This window comes from Hypanus sabinus, chromosome 4, assembly GCF_030144855.1.
Source record: "Hypanus sabinus isolate sHypSab1 chromosome 4, sHypSab1.hap1, whole genome shotgun sequence".
NCBI classification, from domain to species: Eukaryota; Metazoa; Chordata; class Chondrichthyes; order Myliobatiformes; family Dasyatidae; genus Hypanus; species Hypanus sabinus.
The window spans coordinates 37,197,450-37,224,401 of record NC_082709.1 but is presented as its reverse complement, the minus strand read 5'-3'; the positions used below and the strand labels follow the sequence as shown (position 1 = coordinate 37,224,401).

The 26,952-nt window shown below is 41.0% G+C and overlaps 1 protein-coding gene across 22 annotated transcripts in view; it reads right to left on the bottom strand.

Moving 5' to 3' along the window:
- LOC132392660 (PTB domain-containing engulfment adapter protein 1-like) overlaps positions 1–26,952 on the bottom strand; it is a 403,579-nt gene that overhangs the window by 241,907 nt on the left and 134,720 nt on the right. For 2 of the 22 annotated variants that reach the window (XR_009511610.1, XR_009511609.1), the window contains exons 2-3: positions 3,665–3,964; positions 190–479 (exon numbers count right to left, since the gene is read on the bottom strand). The exons of 16 other annotated variants lie outside the window; for them this stretch is intronic. The gene's annotated coding sequence lies outside the window, so the exon portion shown is untranslated. The remainder of the gene's footprint in view (positions 1–189; positions 480–3,664; positions 3,965–26,952) is intronic. 4 more of the 22 variants (XM_059966842.1, XM_059966848.1, XM_059966845.1 and 1 more) reach the window with 2 other exon arrangements.

The following is a 26,952-nucleotide window of genomic DNA, read 5'->3' as shown; positions in this document are numbered from 1 at the left end:
TAGCCACTGTCTTGCCTTCTTTATGACTACATCGATATGTTGGGACCAGGTTAGATCCTCAGAAATCTTGACACCAAGGAACTTGAAACTGCTCACTCTCTCCACTTCTGATCCCTCTATGAGGATTGGTATCTGTTCCTTCATCTTACCCTTCCTGAAGTTCACAATCAGTTCTTTCATCTTACTTACGTTGAGTGCCAGGTTGTTGCTCCACTAGCTGATATATCTCACTCCTGCACGTCCTCTCTTCACCACCGGAGATTCTACCAACAATGGTTGTATTGTCAGCAAATTTGTAGATGGTGTTTGAGCTATGTCTAGCCACACAGTCATGTGTATACACAGAGTAAAGCAGTGGGCTAAGATGCGCCAGTGTTGACCGTCAGCGAGGAGAAATCCGCACAGACTGTGGTCTTCCGGTGCCCATCTGTTGGAGGTAGTCTTTCATTGTTTCTATTATTTTTCTTTTATTTAATGTCCTGAAGAAAACGGATGTATATGATTACATACATGTAAGATGATAGATTTATGGTGAACTTTGAATCATATGTGTGCACAAAAATTGGCCATGTAGATTTTCTGTAGGTACTGGTGTCGATGCAGCACATTTGCAAGACGAGCCAAATTCCAAACTCCAGTGGAATTTTTGTGTGGAGCACTGGAACTGCATGGACTGCAGATACAAGCTTTCAGAAAGGAATCAGTGGGCCGCAGGGTGAACAATCTATCTCAATTCTTTTCATTAGTTGTAAGTAATTTCATCCTGAAAATTTACCTAATTGGTTTATGACGATGTATTGCTTGCTGTTGTGTGCTGGGGCAGCAGGCTGAGAGTAGCAGACACCAACAGAATCAACAAACTCATTCGTAAGGACAGTGATTTTGTGGGGATGGAACTGGACTCTCTGACGATAGTGTCTGAAAAGAGGATGCTGTCCAAGTTGCATGCCATCTTGGACAATGTCTCCCATCCACTCCATAATGTACTGGTTAGGCACAGGAGTATATTCAGCCAGAGACTCATTCCACCGAGATGTAACACTGAGTGTCATAGGAAGTCATTCCTACCTGTGGCCATCAAACTTTACAACTCCTCCCTCAGAGTGTCAGACACCCTGAGCCAATAGGCTGGTCCTGGACTTATTTCCACTTGGCATGATTAACTTATTATTGTTTAATTATTTATGGTTTTATATTGCTATATTCCTACACTATTCTTGGTTGGTGCGACTGTAACGAAACCCAGTTTCCCTTGGGATCAATAAAGTATGTCTGTCTGTCTGTATAGGCCCCTTATTTACTGCTGGTTTTAAAACTTTACTAAGATGACAAAGGATGCAAACATAGATTTCAGGAACAGCTGAGCACAGTACACATTAAAGTCATTAGTGCTGAGGTTTTCAAACCGGAGAGCGAAGTGTCAAGGAATCTCTAAAATTTGAGTGGGCTATTTTTGATATTTATTCAGTGTTAATAATTGGAATGCTGACTGGCAAGAGAAAAAAAAATCAGTGAATGCAAGCAAGGAAATCTTGGGAACATCTCTGAATTAGTAAATAATTCAGGGTTAAAGAGCCTACACATTTTTCCACCTTATGCTGGTATTATATCAATATTCAAGAAAACAACAAAAGCTGGGAACTAAAGGCTGTTTTGCCAAACATCTGTCCTTAAGGAAAATGCTGGAATCCATGAATAAGAAGTAAAAACAGAACACTTAGGACATTATCACGCAATGAAACAGATACAATATGGTTTTATGAAAAGGAAATATGGTTTTAAAATTTACTAGCGTTCCAAAAATGCAAAAAGTAAAATGAGTAAACAATAGATAAGGCATTTTGAATTTCCAGATGCATTCAATAAGAGGTAGCAGAGAATACAATGCAAGATAAGGCCTCATAGTATCAAGGAACAATATTAGCACAAATAGAGGATTAATTAACTGAAAGGAGGCAGAAAACAGGGAAAGAATGAGTCAAACGGACTGTCTGAACTGCTTCCGTCTGGTAGGCGCTTCAGATCCCTCCAGACTAAGACTAATAGGCACTGGAGAAGTTTTTTCCCTACTGCAGTCACTTTGCTGAACAGTTAACTGCCGGTTAACTGTCGGCTAACTATTACTTGGATTGCACTACTTGTATGTATAATCTATATTTTCATTTATATTTATCATCTGTTATGAGCAGAGAGACAACATCTGCCGGAAGTAAATTCCTTGTATGTGTACAGGTACTTGGCGATTAAAGTCTGATTCTGATTCTGATTCTGATTCTGATCTCCTGCCTAGCAAGCCTTAACTAGTAGGGTTTTACAGTCATCTGTGTTGGGGCCTCAGATGTTTAAAATCTACTTGTGTTACTGATTTAGACATACAGACAGGACACTTGGTATCAGATCTGCTTGTGAGATGGAGGAAAATAAACAAATGAAGAAAGTGGACTGTGGGATATGTTGTAGAATACATACACTGTATATGCAGAAATGTAACATTTTTCATGGTAATGAAATTTAAAAAAAAATGCTTTTTCATATCATCAATTGCCACCTGTTTGGTCGTCTCAGGCACTGCAGCTACTGCTTTTATATTCTCCATGTCAGCATTTGCCTCCATGACCTGCAGTCGAGTTACATCACCTTCTACCGACTGTAATGCAACATTCTGTTGCTTCAGCTCTGTGTCACTGTCCAAGACAAAAACTCTTTTCACCAAATTAAATCTTTCGCAGGCAGATTAACCCATAATTGACAGTACATTTTTTGGCACGACCACAAATGAAAGCGTGTGTACAATATTTTTGTGTGACACCTTTGCCACGCATGTTCCTTTAACTGGAATGTCTGCTTCTGAATACCCAGTCACTTTTATATTTGTCTGATGTAACTTCGGTCTTGGCTTTAAAGCATTAAACTCAGATTCTGCAAGAACATTTACTTGTGCTCCAGTATCAAGTTTAAACAGAATATTGTTTTGGTTCACTTGCAACGGAATAGTCCAGTCATTCTTACTTTGTTTATTTTCACAAAGCACATCTAAATAACATCCCTCACGTTCATCTTTAAGCACACATTTACATGTTTCATTTTATTTTCCTTCTTTCTACTTTTACAACAGCGTGAAAAAGATTAATTTTACCACAGCCATTGCAAATATGTGGGACACTCATTTGGACGATGTTCCCACGCACAACGATCACATGACATTTTTCTTTCAAATGCCGTCTTGCTCTCTGTTGGTTTTTTGGATGTACTATTATATTTCTTGAGATATTCGCAGTTTTTACAGTGTTTACATTGCAGTTTTCAACAAAAAGCTCTTCAGCCTGCAATGTCACGGTCTCAGAAGCTTTGCAAAGCGCCAAAGCTTTTTCAAAATTTAAATCTTGCTCTCTCAACAGCCTTTCTCTCAGAGCATTATCTCGAATGCCACAAACAATTCAATCATTAATGAGACAGTCAGTGAGCAATCCAAATTCACATGTTCTACTACTCTTTCTTAACCCAGTAACATACTGATCAATTGTTTCAGCAGCTCTCTGCACATGTGAAGAATTCATCACTCATACGTAAAATTATGCTTAGGTATACAAAATATTTCAAATCTGTCCATTATTGACTTTAAATTGAAATTATCTCCATCTTCAAAGACAAAATTATTATATACCTCTACTGTGCCATTCCCGATTACATGGAGCAGAAACGCAGATATGTTTTTTTCTGATTTTTCTTCAGAATCGATCGCCGATAAGTACAGTTCAAACTGTTGCTTGAATATCCTCCAATTCTCAGCTAAATTGCCAGTCAGCTGAAGTTTTGTTGGGGTTGTAACCCTTTCATTTTACCGTTTACAGTTCAAACTTTTTTTTTCTTCTTTTATCTCGATTATCTTCGATTCTTGATTCTCCCATATTATTCTTCCAGAACCACTCCTGACACCATGTTGTGTTACTTCTGTTTAAACATACTGTGGGTTAACAATGAAGAATCATGTTCTGGAAGAATTAGATAACTTTTATTTACAGTAATAAATAAACACATCTTAACCCAGCCATGTGCTGGAACATTCTAGCAATCCTGTGCATGCTCAGTGCTCTGCCCAATCATGTACGGGCACATCATTGCACATGATATCACCACATTTGGTATTGAGAGAGATTTAAATGCTTTTCTAAGAAGAAACGCAAGATTAGAGTTCAGGTACAGCTTGTGGATATCAGCCTTTATTGCTGCACAAATGGATTACTGCTTTAACAGTATAGCATTCTGATTGAGCTCCTATTTGGATTTCTTTTGTTGGGTTAGACTGCATAATTGTTACTTGCTTGTAGTTTAACTTTCTTATGCCTGCTTGTATTTATATAATTATGCATATGAATTTCTCTAGTGTGTCCCCTAGTGGTTACAGTTCTTTGTATTATTCTGGATGCTTCTTGGGTATCGCATTATTTGAATAGGGGCTATCTGATTGGTTAAAAATTTGAATGGAATGTCCATTATCTATGGTTTCAGAAGAGCAGAGCACTTTGTCTTTCCATTTTTATTCTCCTTCCCCGTCATCACCTTCTCTGTCGCTACTCTCCATTTCTATCCTTTTTATTACCTCATAAAATGATTGCGAAGCAGCAAGTTTTATGTCTCACCCTTGACTTCTGAAAGAACCTCAGATCAGCAGAATCCAACAATTCCGCACAGTCAGCAGGATGGTTGTGAAGATTTAAGGACCTGGCAGAATCCCAGAGGAAGTGAAAACTTTAGTGTGCAAACTTAAAAGGAGGTAAAAGCTCCCTCCATGAATTCCAAATTATCCAAGAAAAAAATCCTAGTTCCACTTCATTACACCAAATGGTGGAAGTTTGAACAAGGCCTTCTGTTGGCTGGGGTTGACCATGGATATTGCATACTAGCTGTCTATGTAATAGGCAAGTCAGGAGAGTACGATCTCATTCTGTTTTTCTAGTTCATCAAAAGTTGCATGCTTCCTCTGCATTCATTGAATGAATGAAAGACCACAATCAAAATCCGGTTCAATATCACTGTCTTGCATCGTGAAATTTGCTAACTTTGTGGCAGCAGTACAATGCAATACATACTAATATATAAAAAAGTATAAGTGTGTGTATAGTAGCCAGCCCATCCCCATACCAGACGATGAATCAGCTGGTCAGAATGCTCACCGCAGTACATCTGTGCAAATCAGCAAGCACGATCAAATCAAACACATTGCACAGAGGTTCTATCAGTGATACTTCTTGGGAAACACCTACTATAATCCTTTGAGACAGCGCCACCATCTGCATTCTGAGTAATTACACTAGATGTTTAAAGTTCAAAGAACATTTATTATCAAATTATATACAGTCGACCCTCCTTATCTGCGGGTACCACACGCGTGGACTCAACCAACCGCTTATCGGGAATACCCGGAAGTTGAGCATTGTTCGCCTCGCTACTTGTGAGTGAGAGGAAGGAGTTTATGGCTAATAAGGGATGGCTGGCTAGCTATGTAAAGCGCTACAGCCTCCAGAAATTAAAGATCACGGGAGAATCGGGATCAGCTGATGCCGAGGCGACATCAGTGTTCCCAGAAGAGCTATGATGGTTGTGTCTGTACTAAACGTGTACAGATGTCTTTTTCTTGTCATTATTCCCTAAACAACACAGTATAACAAATATTGTATTGGGTATTATAAGTAATCTAGAGATGATTTAAAGTATACGGGAGGATGTGCGTAGGTTATATGCAAATACTACACCATCTTATACAAGGGACTTGAGCATCCGCGTTTTTGGTATCTGCGGGGGGTCCCGGAACCAATACCCCGTGGATAAGGTGGACCGACTGTATACAGAATACAACTCTGTGAGTCACCCTCTGCAGACAGCCATGAAACAAAGAAATACCATGGAACCCAATCAAAGAAAACATTTAACACACAAAGCGCAAAAAATTTACAGTATGCACAAACAGCAAAAAGAAAGCGAACAACACACAGAGTATGAAACTTCAAACCCGGTGTCCAGGAGTATTCAGTTTAGGTCAGTGCCATGTCGTGCTGCTAGCTGACTGCAGGCCACAGAGCCTGTCTTTCCCAGAACTCCCCAGTTCACAGTAAAGTGCCTAGACCGGGGGTCGGCAACCCGCGGCTCCGGAGCCACATGTGGCTCTTTTACGTCTGTGCTGCGGCCCCCTGTTGCTTTGGGAAATAATTGGTTGTGGCGACCCTTTTCCTGGCACATCCGAACCGACTCACAATTAGATAGCATACGGGGGTTTGCGAGCACAGAGCTTTGGAGCCTCTGCGCCATGGGGGGCAGGTTGAGGGAGGCTTAAAAGTGAGGCTGAAGATTTTGAATAAAGTTTTTTCCTTCGACTGCAGTTACCGACTCCGTGTCGTAATTTTAGCGCTGCGTGTAGCACACCGCTACATGGTCAGTATTTAATTAAAATGTATTTTATGTTAGTTTGTTAGTTTTTGAAATGTAAATCTAAATTTGAAGATTATGGTGATCTTGTACAATCTAAATAAGACGTTGTGGCGACCCATTTCCTGACACATCCGAACCGGCTCACAATTAGCCAGCGTTCAGGCTAAGGGAGATAGCCTACGGGGGTTTGTGAGTACGTGTCTTTTGCAGCATCCGCGCCCATGGGGGGCGGGTTGAGGGAGGCTTAAAAGCAAGGCTGTTTAGTTCGAATAAAGCTATCTTTAACTGCAGTTTACTGACTGCGTGTAGCACACCGCTACAACGTGTTTTTATCGCTGGCTGTCCAGAGGGGAGGTGCTGAAACGCTTTGTTGCGTGTCTGGAAGAAGTGAAAACTTCCCTGGGCAGCAAAGGGCTCAACTTTCCTGAGCTGGAACAGCCAGAGTGGCTGGAAAAGCTACACTTCATGGTAGACATGACAGCACACCTGAAAACGCTGAACACAGCTCTTCAACGGGGTAAGGACGTACAGCCCTGCACATGTTAGAGGATGTTTTGGCATTCGAGCGCAAGTTGACGTTGCTTGCCAGAGATTTACAGAAAGGCACATTGTCTCACTTCCCCAATTTGAGAGAGTTCAAACAAGGTCACGACATGATAAATTCGGAGTATGTACATTCTGCAATCATCGCAATGCAAACATCGTTTGGGAAACGCTTCTGTGAGTTCAGAGAGGAAAAAAACACATTATCCTTCCCGGTCACTCCCCTAAGCATCGATCCATCCCTACTGAATACGACTGCATTGTCAGGTGTGAGTCAACCTGAACAAGTATGATAAATATTTTAATTGCCTATTATTTTACGTATATTCATATGTTTTCATTGTTCAGTGAAATAGTCCTTTTATTTTTCAGGTTGACAGCTGGCTGACGTTATTTTTGGTTTGCTGCTGGCGGCAAATTTAATTTTGGCGTTTTTCATAAATACAAGAAGGACTCAAATAGACGTTGAGTATTTTACTTAAAAGTAACCTTCAACCCAACGTCTTTTTTTCAGAGTTCAAAATGTTTTTGTTGCATGCAGAAATGTAATTTCGTTTTCTCTGCAGGAGTTCATCAATTTCATAAATGCAACACATTATAGTTTGTTTATACATGGCATAAAGGCAAAACAAAACGTTGTATGCAGTGTTAGTTCATTTTAAATGTCAAACGGGTTTTGCGGCTCCCAGTGTTTTCTTTTCTGTGGGAAACGGGTCCAAGTGGCTCTTTCAGTGGTAAAGGTTGCTGACCCCTGGCCTAGACCAAACTGCTCAAAAACAGCAAAAAAAGAGTATAACCAGAATCCAGAAACACAGGCAACATAAACCTCTCAATTCCCTAAAATGAGCCCACAGGAACTCGAGAAATGCAGCTACGATCTGCAGCGAGCTGACAATACAGGGACAAGATCCAGACACAACTCTCCACCAACACAGCACATGTAGCTTATGGCAAGGTCTGCACACCATCGCAGGCTTCAAAGCTAAACACAGTGGAGTTTCCAACATTGCTACCTCTATCCCAGATGAGCTAAATCTTTTTTACACTCGATACAATATTGCCAACGCTGAGGAGAGCCGCCAAAGAGACCTGCAGCTTGGTCATTCTCTGAGGCTGAGGTACTCCGGTGTTTCCAAAGAGTGGATAGTCACAAGGCTGCAGGACCAGATGGCATCTCAGGGCGGGTACTCAGTGTGTGCGTGGCACAACTGGCAGATGTGTTTACAGACATTTTTAATCTCTCCTGCTCCCAGTGTAGAGTGCCCTCCATTGTTCACCATTGTTCCTGTACTAAAAAAGACCAAGATAGCACGTCTGAACGACTGTCATCCTGTTGCACTTGCCTCAATAATAAGCAAATGCTTTGAGAGGTTGGTCAAAGACTACATCTGCAGCACGCTGCCACCCAAAACCCTCTACAGTTCACCTACCAACACAATCGATCGACAGATGACGCAACAGCCACAGCTCTACACACCGTCCTTACACAGCTGGAGAAGGATGCCTGCGAGAATGCTGTTCTTGGACTCCAGTTCAGCATTCAACACCGTAATTCCCTCCAAGCTTGACAAGAAGCTCAGAGACCTCAGTCTTCAACCTGCCTTGCGTAGCTGGATCCTGGACTTCCTGTCAGATCGCCAGCAGGTGGTAAGAGTGAGCTCCCTCACGTCTGCCCCTCAAGGCTGTGTCCTAAGCCCCCTCCTTTACTCTCTGTATACCCATTACTGTGTTGCTACCCATAGCTCCAATCTGCTAATTAAATTTGCTACGATACTACACTGATTGGCCTAATCTCAAATAATAATGAGGCAGCCGACAGAGAAGAAGTCACCACCCTGACACAGTGATGTCAAGGAAACAACCTCTCCCTCAATGTTGCAAAAACAAAGAAAATGGTTGTGGACTACAGTAGGAGTGGAAACAGGCTCACCCCTATTGACATCAATGGATCTGAGAGGGTGAACAGCTTTAAGTTCCTTGACATACACATCACCGAGGATCTCACAAGGTCAGTACAAACCGGCTGTGTGGCGAACAAGGCACAAAAGCACCTCTTTCACCTCAGACAGTTGAAGAAGTTTGGTATGGGCCCCCAAATCCTAAGAACTTTCTACAGGGGCACAATCGAGAGCATCCTGACTGGCTGCATCACTGCCTGATATAGTTAATTGTACTTCCCTCAATCGCAGGATTCTACAGAGAGTGGTGTGGACAGTCCACAGTATCTGTAGATGTGAACTTCTCACTATTCAGGACATTTACAAAGAAGGGTGTGCAAAAAGGGCCCGAAGGATCATTGGGGACCCGAGTCACCCCAACCACAAACTGTTCCAGCTGCTACCATCCTGGAAACATTACCACAGCATAAAAGCCAGGCCATCAGACTGATTAATTTTTGCTGAAACAATTGTGTTTCTATGTTATATTGACTGTCCTGTTATATATACTATTTATTATAAGTTGCTATAAGTTGCACATTGCACATTTAAACAGATATATAATGTAAAGATTTTTACTCATGTATATGAAGGATGTAAGAAATAAAGTCAAATCAATTCAATCCAGTTTCTCTGCCAGCAGCTAGCAAGCGGGAGAGGTGGACCAGTCAAAATCAGGCAGACGGTACCAAACACCTGCCCACCCTCCACTCTCAACCTCATCAACTTCAAGCTTGCTCACTTCTCAATCCGAGAGAAGCAATGGAGCTGATCACTGGATGGCACCCCACCTCCAGGCCGCACTCTCCACTTCCAGTTTCACTAAACTCCCTCAGAGACAGCAAAGTGCCAGATTGCTCAACCAGCCCAAGAGAACACACCAGCAAAATGTCAATCCCAGGCTCTAATCACAGGCAGCTTAACAGTACAATAATATTCAGAAGAAGTAATGAAAAAAATTGTTCCATGAACTATCTGCAGGATGTCGCTGTTGGTTGTAGGCACCATCTTGCTAGCTTGATAGCCTACTGAAACAGCGCCACCATCTGAACTCCAAGGAATTACAGCATGAATGACATGGACTCTCCAGTGGCCTCTATTGGCTCAGGTGAGGATGACGGTGATGAAATAACAAGATTGGCAGCTACGTCACAGTTTGCTCCAGTAAAGATCAAGGAAAAGAGAACTGAAGATGTAACATATGAAAGAAGACTGGCAGAAGATACCAGTTTGCTAAACAATACATTAACTACCTAACCCTTCAAGTGGCAGATCCATCAACTATGTCCTGAAGCCATCACACAAGTGATTTAGTTATTGATATTGTCAATGGATTCTGGTGTCTGAATGTCAACCATAGATGACAGTAATACCAGCAAGAAAGGTCAAAGAATTTAAAGTACCACCAAGAACATATGCAGTGGACCCAACAACTGAAATTGGATTGGATGAGGCTACCACAAAGGCTGAAAAACAGTTCCATTGTCCATTACATGGCTTTGAGGAAACATCTGAGGACTTAACAACCATTGATTCAACTATCACACATTATGTGTCTGATGTCCTGATTGCATCAAAGCTGCACACGAGTGTAAACATAATATGATTCACTTGCTTGATTATCTATCCTTCAAGGGTCACAAAGCAAATCTAGACAAAGCATAATTGCAACAAGTAGTAGTATTTTGCTTGGCATCGGTAAATAAGAAATCACTGAGCAAAAGACGTTACGTCAGAAAAACTACCTACAACAGTTCAGTAAATCACCATCACTTCTGGATTTCATAGCTACAAAAGTGAACCGTTTGATTCATGTGTTCACATTGCTCAACCACTCAACATTCTGCCAAGGGGTAGGAAGCTGTTGGAAACCACTGTCTTCTTTTAATAATACTTTTTATAAGATTTATACTTTTCAATAAACTTGTGTATTTTTCACATTCACACTGGCAGAAAGCGATATTGCAGATAAACTAATGGTTTATCACCTTTCTCATTTTTCATTGGCTAAGTATGAGCACATTATCCATATGATGCAATTGTTTTAATTATGTAGCCTATTAACTAACTTTACACTAAGGAATTTTCTTCATCTTATTTATATAAGTGATATATTTTTCAGAAGCGCTACTTTTATTCCTTTGTTTCTCAGCTCTTTATTTAGTCTGCTTAGTATTGTTGTGTTTGTTTGTATTCTAAAATAAACTGAAATCTTGGAAATAAGACTACTCACCATTTTTAACTCCCAGAAAAATTCCAAGGATCAGAAAATAAACGGAGATCCAATAAAGCACTCAGACGACTCTGTGACTCATAATAAAGAACAACTAAAAGTGTTTCAAACTTCGACGGTGAGGTGACATTGTCTGCTGCACCTGCATTATGAGTCACTGATACAGGTAGACCATTTACCCCATATATCAATGAGAAATACATGATGGCAGTCTTAACTCAAGAACAAGGAGATGGATAATATCCTGTTGGCTGTTACTCTGCCAAAGATCTGATGCTGTTCACTCATGATTCCTCAACGGTTAAAAGAGGAATTCGACTAACAGGATGAACCATTGTTTCTGGAACTAAAGTACTGGTACCAGGGAGCAAGGTATATCTATGCAACAGGCAGAAATGAAAGCTCTGACTAAAGCCTGTAAGGTGGTAGAGGGAAGAATGGTGAATGTCTATACTAATTCTCAACATGCTTTTTGAGTTGTTCATGGTTTTGGAAACTTCTGGAAACGAAGGGCATTTCTTACAGCTGTACGAATCCCAAACAAGAATGTCCAATTGGTGCAAGAACTTGTGAATGACATACAATTGCCGTCAGAAATTGCTGTACTAAAATGTAAATGCTCGCCAAAATGGATACAATGGAAAGCTGTGGAGATGCATTCACAGATGAAATTGTGATAAAGGCAACACGGGAAGAAACAAAAGAAATAGAAAAAGCAACAAAAGAAGTAAGAAAAGTCAAAGAATTAGAAGAACCAAAAACATATGCAGTCGACCTGACAAGTGAATTATGGAAACAAAGTTGGACTATCACAGACGAGCCTACAAAATGTTCAATAGATGCAAGCTCATTGCACTAATCAGGAAAATTGGTTCATAATGCAAACGGTGGGACATTTAACAGTGATGGAGCATGAAGATATGGCACTAGCCATAAGCTCATAGCTCCAACTGCGTTATTTCCTTATCTGGCACGGCAGATACACTTCCCCAGGACTCACTGGAATGGAAAAGATGATCAACAGATTTGTACAGTGGTAGAAGAATCCAAAGTTCACGGCACAAACTCAACAAACATTTGAAAGATGCATGACTTAACAGAAAATGACCTCTGGAGCAGCAGAGAAGCTACCACAATTAAGTGTTTCTGCCCCACCTGCTCCATTTTTACACTTACAAGTGGGCATTATTACTTTGCCAAAGTGTTTAGGAAATCCAGACAAACGGGTAATAGTGGACAAGTTTTCAGGATGGGTGGAAGCTATTCCAGCAAGGAAAACCTCTGCCACACAGACAGCGAAAACTCATGCAAGGACCAGATGAGCTTTGCCATATAACATCAACTCTGACCAAGGAGCACATTTCACTGGAAGTGTTTAACAGGAATTATCTCAACTGATGAATATTTTCTTTTCATTGTTCACATCACCCAGAGTCATCAGGACAAGTCAACCAAATGATTGGAATCATCAAACAATGACTAAATATGTATCATCATTGCAACCCCCAACAAGAGAAATAAATTGTCCAGTTAGTAACAGGGTATTGTATGCCACTGCCAGGAACTTTTGATATTAAAGAGGCTGATATACATATTATGACAAACAACTTAGCTAACCATTGTGTGAAATTAACCCAAGCTATACAATCACTTCTACACAGGTTTCTGCCACTTGGAGTGATCCAACAGAGGACACACCCTGATTCCTGGTGAGTGAGTCTCAACTAAGAAACCACGTAAGGAACTACAAGGAACGCGATGGGATGGTCCTTATCAAGTGCTGTTAATTACTAACACAGCAGTGAAAGTAACAAAGTGGATACAAGTTAGCTACTGTAAGTGAGCTAAAATGGCACCCTCGTTAAACATAGAAACATTGAAAACCCACAGCACAATACAGGCCCTACCTTAGAAATTACTAGGTTTAGCCATCACCCTCTATTTTCCTAAGCTCCATGTACCTATCCAAAAGTCTCTTAAAAGACCCTATCATATCTGCCTCCACCACCGTTGCCAGCAGCCCATTCCACACAGTCACCACTCACTGAGTAAAAAACTTACCCGACATCTCCTCTGTACCTACTCTCCAGCACCTTAAACCTGTGTCCTCTTGTGGCAATCATTTCGGCCCTGGGTAAAAGCCTCTGACTATCCACATGATCAATGACTCTCATCATCTTGTACACCTCTATCAGGTCACCTCTTATCCTCCTTCGCTCCAAGGAGAAAAGGCCAAGTTCACTCAACCTATTTTCATAAGGCATGCTCCCCAATCCAGGCAACATCCTTGTAAATCTCCTCTGCACCCTTTCTATGGTTTCCATGTCCTTCTTGTAGTGAGGCAACCAGAACTGAGCACAGCACCCTAAGTGGAGTCTGACCAGGGTCCTAAATAGTTGCAACATTACCTCTCGGCTCCTAAATTCAACTCCATGATTGATGAAGGCCAATACACTGTACGCCTTCTTAACCACAGAGTCAACCCTCTGATCCTCCACACTGCCATCAGAATACTATATTCTGCCATCATATTTGACCTATCAAACTGAACCACCTCAGAATTATCTGGGTTGAATTCCATCTGCCACTTTTCAGCCCAGTTCTGCATCCTATCAGTGTCCCTCTGTGACCTCTGACAGCCCTCCATACTATCTACAACACCTCCAACCTTTGTGTCATCAACAAACTTGCTAACCCATCCCTCCACTTCCACATCCAGGTCATTTATAAAAATCACGATGAGAAAGAGTCCCAGAACAGATCCCTGAGGCACACCACTGATCACCGACCTCCATGCAGAATATGACCCATCTACAACCACTTGCCTTCTGTGGGCAAGCCAGTTCTGGATCCACAAAACAAGGTCCCCTTGGATCCCATGCCTCATTACTTTCTCAATAAGCCTTGCATGGGGTACCTTATCAAATGCCTTGCTGAAATCCATATACACTACATCTACTGCTCTTCCTTCATCACCATGTTTAGTCACATCCTCAAAAAATTCAATCAGGCTCGTAAGGCAGGACCTGCCCTTGACAAAGCCATGCTGACTATTCCTAATCATATTCTACCTCACAAAATGTACATAAATCCTGCCTCTCAGGATCTTCTCCATTAACTTACCAACCACTGAAGTAAGACTCACTGGCCTATAATTTCCTGGGCTACCTCACTCCCTTTCTTGAATAAAGAAACAACATCTGCAAACCTTCAATTCTCCAGAACCTCTCCCGTCCCCATTGATGATGCAAAGATCATCGCCAGAGGCTCAGCTATCTCCGCCCTTGCCTCCCACAGCAGCCTGGGGTATATCTCATCCGGTCCCAGCGACTTATCCAACTTGGTGCTTTCCAAAAGCTCCAGCACATCCTCTTTCCTAATGTCTACATGCTCAAGCTTTTCAGTCTGCTGCAAGTCACCCCTACAATCGCCAAGATCCTTTTCCATAGTGAATAATGAAGTAAAGTATTCATTAATTACCTGTGCTATTTCCTCCTGTTCCATAGACACTTTCCCACTGTCACACTTGATAGGTCCTATTCTCTCACGTCTTATCCTCTTGCTCTTCAACTAGCATTATAACATGCTAGTAACCTCTGACCCAGTGCCTATGTTACTGGGCAACAGTGAGCAAATCACTACTCAGCCTGAAGACTAGAGTCCAACAGCCACTGCACATTATGAAATTTATTCTAATATTTTATATACAGTAATTAGCTATGTATATTCAATTGCTCTGTGTTACAATTATTTGTATTATTCTACCTCCCGGACCATATTGCCACCACAGATTCCACTGCCTTATCCCGCTAAGCTTGTTTGCAGACTGGGAGCATGCCATCTCTTACCTCCACACTTGTCTGAGGGCTGTCTTTGCCGTGACTGGAAAATCACTGAAGTAGACAGGAGAATATCCCAACTTCAGCAGATTAAAGGTGACGAGCAGTTCCTTGACTCCTCAGTGACAATGGGTGCCACCCCCCCCCTACCGGAGGTGAGCTTGGCTCAACCGTCCCCTGGACTGGGCCCAGTTCCACCACTCCTTGTTCAGAGGCCACTCTAGCTGGGCCCTTCATTCAGCTGGGAGCCAGACCCAATGCATCAGCCAGCTCAACTCCCTGCTTAGTGGGTACTTGTACAGTTGCAGGAAAGAGTATGTACTCCACTCCTCCACCTACACAACAAGAAATCCAACTACAGATTAGATTCAATGTCCTGGATGAGCAAGAATTTCCCCTGCTGACCATCTCGTCTCATCCTTCCTCACTCAGGGCATCAGGGACTCCCGGCAGGAGTGACGATTCACTCACCAACAGCAGCTGCACGCCACTCTGGACCAACAGTAGGTACCTCCCCACCTCCAACTCGTCTTAAACAGGGCAGCATTTGGGCTATCTCCTAGGTCACAAAGCCACTGCAGATTCCAGTCTTCTCCCCTGCCTCCAACAACACTGATAATCGGTGACTCCATCATCAAGAACGTCTAAGTGTGACTGTTTGTTTTCCCAGCATGTATCTCACTGATATATTGTACGAGCTCCCCTCCTTGCTACCTGGCTACCCCTCTAAAAATGACCCACCATGTCGTTGTTCAGCCACAATCTGAGCTGCTCAAATGTGACTTTAATAGTCTCCTTGAATTTCTAAAAATCAGTGGCAAGGACGTTTTTATCTTTGGACCAATTCCCATGCTGGGTTGTGGCCTGCGTGTTTCAGCAGGCTGCACTGTCTGCGTGATTGGTTTCAGATGCAATGTAGAGCACTGAACTTTGGCTTTATTGACAATTTTAATCTATTTTGGGAAAGCGCCACATTTTTCAAACCTAATGGATTTTACCCAAACAGTCTGGGTTCACGAATGCTGTCTGCAAACATATTCCACTGCACTCTGGCACACCCATATGGATGACTATTTACAGTCAATGGTGTGCGTGATCCTTCTTTAATTAATTCCTCCTCACTGTCCACCCATTCTGTAACTGTTACCCTTCCTATTTAGTCCATTGTCACTGGAAGAGCACGCAGATTGAACTGTCCTGTTAAATGTGTTAATAGAAATAACATTCTACTCTGAGAATCTATCTCCTCTTATGCACCACTCTCGACTACTCTGTTTGAACTAGGTCTTTACTACCTCAGCAGACAATGATTTTATGTCCTTAACTGAGACCTGTTTAAACTGAGACCAGTTTCAGCTTATCAAGTTCCAGCGGACAAAATGGCAGGCTTGCCACTGTGCTCAAAAAACATTTTAGATGCAATCTTCTGACTGTCAACAATTTTTCAAGTTTTGAGGTACACATGTTTAAAATTTGTGGTACGGATCCTATTACCTGAGCTATAATTTTTCACCCACCTAAATCCAATGCCTGCTTTCTCCCAGAGTTCTTACCTTCTACTATATTGAACTGTGGCAAGATCGTCATTGCTGGTGATCTTAATATTCATGTTAATGATCTCCCAAATGTGACCTCCATGGCAGCTGAATTCAAGAGGTTACTAGACAGCCTAGATCGTACCCAGCATATGACTAAGCCTACCCATCAACTTGCAAATATTAGTAAGAACAAGAGGGTTCAATATTATTAATGTCTCTGTCTGTAGCCACTATCTCTGATCATTTTTGTGTACTTTTTCATGGCCTGAATGGAAACAAGACCACATAAGAAATTGCAGTTAAAAATGTTTTCTTGATGCTGCAATGCAACTTAAATTCTCTGAGCTGGCTGGTATATCTGCCCTGTATGATTATATAATGCTTTGCTGCCATATAATAGCAAATTTCATTACACATGCCAGGATATTAAAGCTGATTCGGATTCCTATATGACTTAAACTGCTCACTCAGTAAATGAACTGGTTCATTCTTTTGATAATAACTTGACCAATATATTAAACACAGTGGGTCCATTTATGGCTAAAAGGAAATCACTTAATAAAACGCTGCCACGGTTAAACAACTCTGGCCACGAACTCAAGAGATCATGCAGAGTAGCTGAGAGAAATGGAGGAAAACTATTTCTCCAGTCCAAAGTAATATTTTCAAGGGAAAATTAATGTCCTCTCATGCTGCTACACATCCTGCAAGAAAAGCCAATTATTATAGAGAATAGTGGCGATTCAGGAATATTGTTATCAACCATAAATCAACAGTTGAACCCTGCCCCAACCTATAATGTCCTCTGTCAAGCATTTGCTACAAAATGTGAGGAATTTGCAATGTTTGTTTTATGAACAAAAAAATCAGGTAGAAGGTACAGGTGACTCAGGACACGTTTCACCAAGTCAAGTCACTTTTATTGTCATTTCAACCATAATTGCTGGTACAGTACATAGTAAAAATGAGACAATGTTTTTCAGGACCATGGTGTTACATGACACAGTACAAAAACTAGACTGAACTACACAAAAAAAAAACACAACACAGAGAAAGCTACACTAGACTACAGACCTACACAGGACTGCACAAAGTGCACAAAAACAGAGCAGGCATTACAATAAATAATAAACAGGACAATAGGGCAAGGTGTCAGACCAGGCTTTGGGTATTGAGGAGTCTGATCGCTTGGGGGAAGAAACTGTTACATAGTCTGGTCTTGAGAGCCCGAATGCTTTGGAGTCTTTTCCCAGATGGCAGGAGGGAGAAGAGATTGTATGAGGGGTGCATGGGGTCCTTCATAATGTTGTTTCCTTTGCGGATGCAGCGTGTAGTGTAAATGTCCGTGATGGCGGGAAAAGAGACCCCAAAGATCTTCTCAGCTGACCTCACTATCGGCTGCAGGGTCTTGCGGTTCGAGATGGTGCAATTTCAGAACCAGGCAGTGATGCAGCTGCTCAGGATGCTCTCAATACAACCCCTCTAGAATGTGATGAGGTTGGGGGGGTGGGGTGGGGGGGGGGGGGGGGAGATGGACTCTCCTCAGCCTTCGCAGAAAGTAGAGACACTGCTGGGCTTTCTTTGCTAAGGAGCTGGTGTTGAGGGACCAGGTGAGATTCTCTGTCAGATGAACACCAAGAAACTTGGTGCTCTTTATGATCTCTACCGAGGAGCACCAGGTTCAACAACAGGTACTACCCTACAACCATCAGGCTCTTGAAGAAAAGAGGACAACTACTCTCATTTAAGGACTATTATCTTATTTCATGCTTGTTAAATATTTATTATCTGTATTTGGACAGTTTGTTTACAGTTCCTGTTCTACAGATTTGCTGAGTATGCCCAGAGAAAAAGAATCTCAAGGTTGTATCTGGTGACATGTACGTAACTCTGATATATAAAAAAAATTCTTTGAACTTTGAGTATAGTTGCAGGTACTGTTAATCTCAACAGCGAACATTTTAAGAAGATGGCAAACATGTCAAAATGTACAAGTATTTCAGTCACACAATGTGAGGAATTTATAAGGCGGCACAGTAGCATAGTGGTTGGCACACTAGTGGCAACCCGGGTTCAATTCCCACTGCTGCCCGTAATGAGTTTGTACATTCTCCCTGTGACTGCATGGGTTTACTCCAGGAGCTCTGACTTCCTCCCACAGTCCAAAGGCACATCGGTTGGCAGGTCAGTTGGTCATTGTAGACTGTCCCATGATTAGGCTAAGATTAAATTGGGGGATTGCTGGGTGGAGTGGCTCAGAGGGCCAGAAGGGCCTACTTCACACTGTATGTCAATAAACAAAATAAATAAATAAACTTTATCATGAACATTAATTCCATAAGGGAGAACATAGCTACAGGAACAGGTAACATCAACAGCTGTTTCCAGTAATTCTAAGATTGTAACGAAGAGTAAACCGTCCATTTTCCATTTTGACCCATATGACCATGAAGACCCAGGGACAGAATTAGGCCACTCAGCCCATCAAGCCTGCCCACATACCATACCATTACGTCTGATTTATTATCCCTCTCAACCCCATTCTCCTGTCTTCTCCACACAGCCTTTGACACCCAGACTAACCAAGAACCCATCGACCTCCATTTTATATGTACTCAATGACTTGGCCTCCATAGTCTCTGTGTCAATGAAATTCACAGATTCACCACTCTCTAACTAAAGAAATGTTTTCTTATCTCTGCTCTAAATGGAATTTCCTCTATTCTGAGACTGTGCCCTCTGGTCCGAGATCCACTCTCTATAGGAAAAGTCCTGTCCACATTCAATCTATCTGGACCTTTCAAAATTCAATTGGTTTCAATGAGATCCCCTCACTCTTCTAAACTCCAACAGTAAAGGCCCAGAGCCATCAATCTCTTCTCATGCAATAAGGCTTTCAATCCCAGAATCATTCTCGTGAACCTCCTCTGAACCCTCTCCAATATCAGCGCATTCTTTCTTAAATAAAGCGTCCAAAACTGCTCACAGTGCTCCAAGTGTAGCCTCACCAGTGCCTTATAAAGCCTCAGCATTACATCCCTTGCTTTTACATGCTAGTCTTCTCAAAATGAATACTAATGTTGCATTTGCCTTCCTCACCACAGATTCAACTGCAAATTAACCTTCAGGAAGTTGTGCACTAGGACTCCCAAGTCCCTTTGCACCTCAATTTTTTAAATTTTCTCCTTGTTTAGAAAATAGTCTTTGCTTTTATTCCTTCTATGAAAGTGCATGACTATGCACTTCCCAAATCTACTTCACAAGCCACTTCTTTGCCTATTCTCCTACTCAGTCGTTCTGCAGGCTCCCTGCTTCCTATGTCTAACACTCACCCTATTCCTTGCTTCCTCAACACTTACCTTTGTATTGTCTGCAAACTTGGCCACAAAGCCATCAATTCCATCAACAAATCATTGACATACAATGTAAAAAGAAGTGGCCCCAACACAGACCCCAATGGAACACCATTTGCCATGGGCAGCCAACCCGAATAAGCCCCCTTTATCTGACTCTTTATCTCCTGTCAATCTTCTATCATTGCTAGTATCGCTCCTGTAATACCGTGGGCTCTTACCTTATTAAGCAACCCCATGTGCAGCACTCTGTTAAAAGCCTTCTGAAAATCCAAGTACACAACATCCACCGATTCTACTCATCTATTTTGCTAGTTATTTCGTCAAAGAATTCTAACAGATTTACCAGGCAAGATTTTACCTTCAGGAAACCATGCTGACTTTGATCTGTTTTATTATGTGCCTCCAAGTACCCTGAAACCACATCCTTAACAACCCTTCCCAACCACTGAGGTCAGGCTAACTGGCCTTTAATTTCCCTTCTTCTGACTTCCTCCCTTCTTAAAGGGTGAAGTGACATTTGCACATTTCTAGCCTTCCAGAATTTGTATTCTGGTAAGATCATTAGTAATGCCTTCACAATCTCTTCAGCTACTCGTTCAGAACTCTAGCATATCATCCATCTGGTCCAGGTGACTTACCTACTGTCAGACCCTTCTTTCTTCCAAGCACCTTCTCCTTGTAATAGCAATTGCACTCGTTTCTGCTTCCTCACACACTCAAACTTCCGGCACACTGCTAGTATCTTCCACGGTGAAGACTGATGCAAAAGTACTCATTTCTGCGCCCCCCCCCCCCACCCCCCATTACTGCATCATTTTCTTGTGGTCCAATATCTACTCTCAACTGTCTTATACTCTTCATATATCTGAAAAACCTTTGAAAGTGCTGGCTAGCTTACCTTCATATTTCTTCTTTCCCTACTTATGTCTCCTTTTGGCTTTTAAACATTTCCCAATTTCCTAACTCCCCCCCCCCTAATTTTTTTTACAGAGAATGGCGAATTTATGAAACAAGCTGCCGAAGACGTAGTTGAGGCAGATACAATAACATCATTTAATATCATATAATAATATCATACAATAATAACACTTAAATTGGTATATGGAAGGACAGAGCGGGCAGGGATACGTGACAAACACAGCAAATCTGAACTAGCTGAGTGGGCTCTCTGATAGACATGGACTCAATTGGCCAAAGGGTCTTATGATTATTATTACTCTGGAAACTTTTCAGGTATCAAATTACTTAAATAGGTGCTACCTGATTGGTCAACTCATCTACAAATTTGAATGCAATGTCTGTTATCTACGGAACAGTAAGAACAGAGCACCTTGGGACTCATCATCTTTCTTTCCTGTGTCCTCCTTCCCTGCTGTCACTTCCTCCGTCACTGCTCTCCTTTTGTACTTTTTTCTCTGAGCATTTAATAAAATATCATGAAGCAGGTTTTATGCTTCATTCTTGAAATAATCTTGAATTGAAAACATCAGAATCCAGCTCTTGCAATGTAGGTGAATAAGGGGTTACCTTACAGAAAACTCTAAGTAACAAGGGGCACTGAAAAGGTGGGCAATAACAGACATTTCATCAGCTTAGGAGAGTTCAAAACTAGCAAGCAGAGGTTTAGAGTCAGAGTGGAAGAGTTTAGAAGAGACCTGATGGACAACTTTTTCCATGCAGAGTATGCTGAGTTTATGAAACAAACTGCCAAGGAAGTGGCTGAGACTGATACAATAATGTCCTTTAAGAAACATTTGGATTGGTATATGGAGGGATGTGGGATAAACACAGGAAACCCAGGCCAACTGAATGGGCACTCTGATAGACATGGGCTCATTGGGCCAAAGTGTCTTCATCCACGTTGTACTGCTCTATGACTTTATACAGCTTTGATTTCCCCATTTACATTAAGAGGCAATGCAGGAAATATTTACAGTAGTAGATTGATTTCAGGTGTACAGGAAAGTGATCAAGCCAACTGCGCTTACACTTATTAGCATTTAAAAGAATGAGATGAGGTCTTACAAAAACACAAAATACTGAACAGATTTGACAAAATAGGTGCAATGATGATATCTTGTTGTGAACACAGTCCCAGAAGCATAAGATTGCATGTGCAAGAACAAGATGGTACGGAAACCCTTCTTTCAAACAGGTGCAATGCTTCAGAATTCTCTACCCCAGAGAACAAAGGGAGGATCCATCATTAATAATATTCAATAGATTTTAGATGAAAATAACAGAAGTATATAGAAATCATACAGAAAAGCAGAATCAAGGACAGGATCCGATCAACTTATACAACAGCACAGCCAACCCAAGTATGCATGATGCTTGCTCTTATTTTCCATCCTTTAAAACATCATACTGAAGGAAAATATGCTGATTCTCCACCAGCGATCACATCAGTTGATACGAAGGTGCTTGATTAGGCTGTCAAACATTACACCTGCATCTACTCTTTTCCCACAGTCACATTTTTCTCATGGGTTCTAGTAGTCCATGAGTTCCGAAGACCCATTTGTCCCAGCCATCCCACAAGCAGTGACCAGGTTTCAGGCAGCAGGACCAATAGAACTTGTTGCCCCATCACCCAGATGGTACTGATGGCCTTTTGACAGCTCAGTGTTGGCATAACACTTGTTAAAAACTTTCAAGAAATTTAAGTTCCATTCAAAAGGATATAAATAAATTTAAAATGTTTACTTCAAAAGCTCCGAGTGCTTGAAGTTGAAACGTTCTGTTGAAAAAAAATCACTTGTCTTTTCAGCTAAAGACAGTCGCATTGTTCAAAGGAATGGGAATCACGTGGACTAGCATCAACTCAAGATGCTTCTGCTCAGCCTCTGGGTTCATTGCCGAATCCAACAGCAACATTGGAAGGTCATGTGCACCAATATCCAGACTCCAGCTCACTTCTGCTTTACAAGTGAAGCAGCTGGGAATGAGCTAGTTGTTGTCCAATAGCTTTATATGGCACCAGGACGTTCTGACTCCTGAGCAAAGCAGCTTCAAATTATTAAATCAAGCAACAATCTGAAATAAGGAACTAACTTCAAATAATTTGTTTATTTTAACTTAAAGTACTGCATTGTAATGGTAAAGTGATTAGTATGAAAACAAAGGGGCTTCAGAATTTGCATCAGAACCACTTCTTAAAATACATATTCAGGTCCTTGCTTGTGCCAAATTATTTTCTGTGAGCAAACACTGCTTTCTGCTTCACAACTGTTTACATGAATTGGTATGTACAACCACAAAACCCCTTCTTAACATAAGAGAAAGCTGTTAGATATTGCTTTGGACACAACACAATCGGAGGATTTTGTGTAGATATTACATGAGCCATGTACCACTTTCTCGGATTTGCTTCCACAAATAATTGCTTTGGAAGAGTAGTTGAAATTTACTATAATCGTTTTCGAAATAATTGTAGCATGTGATCATTTTGCAGTAGAGATTAAAGATTGCTCTCTGAATCCGGCCAATCTGGTATAAAACTTGTCTGCTGCATTTTATTCAATTTCAATAACTTTGCATTCCATTTTATTGGCAGTTTTCATTTCACATGTAACAGTATTTTAGGGTGCTCACCCTTAATTTAATTTTGCTCTAATTAATATTAATATTGACTAAATGCCTTTTTTTTATACTTCATTTTACTGCACCCACCAATGGTTTATAAGCTCGCTAACATCAAATCTAACCCCTGCTAATAAAACAGAACACAGTTTTTCTCCAAGTTATTCATTGCATACCACTGCATGGGGAATCCTCATTAGGAACTGGCTTCTTTTATTGCAGCCTCCCTACAACATTGTTTATTGGTCCCAGACCTGCTAAAATAAACAATTAATTCCTCATGGTTCTCCACACAAAATAATATCACAATTTCAGGTCCAACAGAATTAATGTCCTTTTTAAAATAACTGTAAAATTTAACTTGCCACTTGTGCCAATTTGCTAAAGTATCCTTGCTTGAAAATTAGCATGCAATTAAAAAAAACACAAGAAGTACCACACAGCTCAGCTGAGCAAAAGACTGCAGAGAGAAAACAATAAATTACGATTTAAGTCACATAACCCAAGAAAAGAATACTAAATTAGGGAAAAAAAACAAACTGCATCTTGAAATTCATTGGGAATGAATTCGCCATCGGCGATACAGGTGAAACAGATTCAGAGCACGTTCATTAATTTTGCCCCTATTCAATAAAATGCCAATGAGACATGGAAGTAATAGCCCAGATTTTTCTGACAAACGGCAGCAGTATGAGGTGTCAGCGTTGCTGCATCTAAATAGAAATAACTCTGGAGCATCCATGTGTGCTTAGGTAAAGGCAGAGGTCAGATTTATTTGTCAGTAATGGGTGCCAACATTTGAATCCTGTCACAGACCTCAGTCACTCCTAGATTCCTCAGGTATCCAAATATCGAAACTCTTCCCCCTATCAGCACAGTGCTTCACACAGCAACTTCATCCGAAACCTCAATGCAGTGAACTACAATGATAAAGAGGCCATTGGGGATGGACAATAAATATTGGCCTTGCCAACAAGTTCCACATCACTACAAATATTAAACCCAGAAAAACTTTTACAAAATAAACTATTGAAATAAAACTCTCAACTGAGAACTAATTTACTTGCCAAGTAGTTTTAATGCCACAGATCCATCATCTACATGACAACCCTTGACAACATTATCCAGAAATTCAACTTTGATAATTGAAAACCATAATGCTGACAAACTGTTGAGATTTTCTGGCATTTTAAATTCGGCTTTCACGATTACACATTCACATGTGGCTCAATGCATCAGCTCCTTGCAGCTTCTTTAAATTTGTGGCAAGAACTTCCAGCATAAATAAAAAGTGCTGGAAGAATCCTTAAGATAAAGACAAAGTTATGTTAGTTTGCGCTGGTATCCTGTATTAGAGATAAGCTTTGAAAGTTGCCATTTTGCAAAAGCTGGAGAATTAATTGAAACAGGTAATGTGATCAGAGAAAGTATAAGAAAAAAAACAATAAATTAGAACATCAGAAGTAACTGCAGAATTTTAAACATATTTAAGGTTAGTTAATAGAAAACAAGTAGGTGATATACAGTATAAGCAAATATGATGCTGCAAAGAGAAAATAAAGAACTGAAGGAATGTATCAGGTTCAGCTGAACTCAAGACAACCTAGAAAAAGCCCATGGATAAAACCATCTCAGAAACAATTAAGAAAAGCTATTTACAAATACAAAACCACAAATAAACCTAATGTGTTGCACCAAATTTATTCAGATACCTCGAGGACCACATATAGCCTTGGATCCTTGCATGGACTGAGTTACAATCAATCAATACAAGCTCTTCCTCAAATCACAAGAATGGAAACATGGTGACAGGACTGAAGTCTGGAACTATTGAAACACTTTTCAGACCAAAGACTTTCTGTGTACTGGTGAGAAATGAAATACCGCTACTGACAAAACAACCAAGTTTTGATGAAATAGCAGTTTAACACGTGCTTCAAGAAGGACAAGTGGTAGGGACTGGAATCATCCATTTCTGATGTTTTATTTGATGTATGTTAGTTTATTTGAGATATTGTGCAGAATAGGCCCTCTTGGTGCTTACAGCCATGCTGTCCCGCAATTCCCCAATTTAATCCCAGTCTAGAACACTAGAATACTACAGCACAGTACAGGCCCTTCAGCCCTCGATGTTGTGTCGACCCATATATTCCTTTAAAAAGAGCACTAAACCCACACTACCCCATAACCCTCTATTTTTTCTTCCACCATGTGCCTGTCCAAGAGGCTCTTAAACACCCCTAATGTTTTACCCTCCACCACCATCCCTGGCAAGTCATTCCAGGCACCCACAGCCCTCTGTGTAAAAAACCTAGCCCTGATGTCTCCCCTCCCTTAACTTTGTACATATGCCCTCTGATGTTTGCTATTCGTGGGACAATTTACAATGACCAATTAACTTACAATTTTCTGAAATAGGGTGATTGCAGAGTGGCAAAAACAAATATAGGACAACAATATAGGAATCTGTTATTTGATGGAGTGGGAGATTCTGGTGGCGAGCAGCAGCTGGCTTACATGCCTATTTCTCAGGGCCTCGGATCCCACTCTCCAGGGCCACAGCTGACACAACCTCTTTCTCTCACAATAACCTTGAGTCCCGCATTCTCCATCAATTAACTGAGGCCCCAGACCCATTACCTGTTGGTAACCCTACATAATTTCTAAGGCAAGGACATACTCGGTGCAGCTTTGTGGGCCAAAGGGCCTGTATTGTGCTGTAGTTTTTCTATGTTTCTACGTTTCTATTAGTTAGCTCACCGGAAAAGTTCTTATAATACTGTGTAATCCAAAAACATGAATTAATAAGGATTCTGGGATATTAATAGAGATAAATTCAAAACATTTGTAAAACCTGACAGTCTTACATTAAAATCCACAATTTGCCTTATTAATAATTTTACTGGACAAGACTGTATACAGGTATTAATTATCACCTCATACAGAAGCTGTAGGAATTCATAATGGGAAGCATAGAGGAGGTAAATATGATGTACAGTTTGAGGTTACTTTGGAGAAGAGTTTAAAACTTTTGGTATGTTTTAGACTTGGCTTAGTCTCATCAGATTAAACCAAGTCTGAAAGAAATCTGTTTCTTCCCACTAGCTAAGTATCACAAAGAATTCCCTGGCACCTGTTGCAGAAATAATATAAAAGTATATTTGGCACCATCTGACTGTGAATTATTCTTACTGCTCTTCATTCATACTGGTTAACATGGACCCAAAGGTGCAAAGATAAGGTGTGATATCATAAGCAAGTCATTTTTAAACACAGAGTGGTGGGTGGTGTGCAGGGAATGTGCTGCCAAGGGTGGTGGTGGAAACAGATAAGTTGGGGACATTTTTGAGGTCTTAGATAGGCACATGGATAAAATGAAAATGAAGGGCTATGTAGGAGGGTTAAGTTAGACTAATCTTAGAGTATGTTAAAGGTTGGTATAACATTGTGGGCTGAAGGGCCTGTACTGTACTATAGTGTTCTATGTTCTATCTAAAA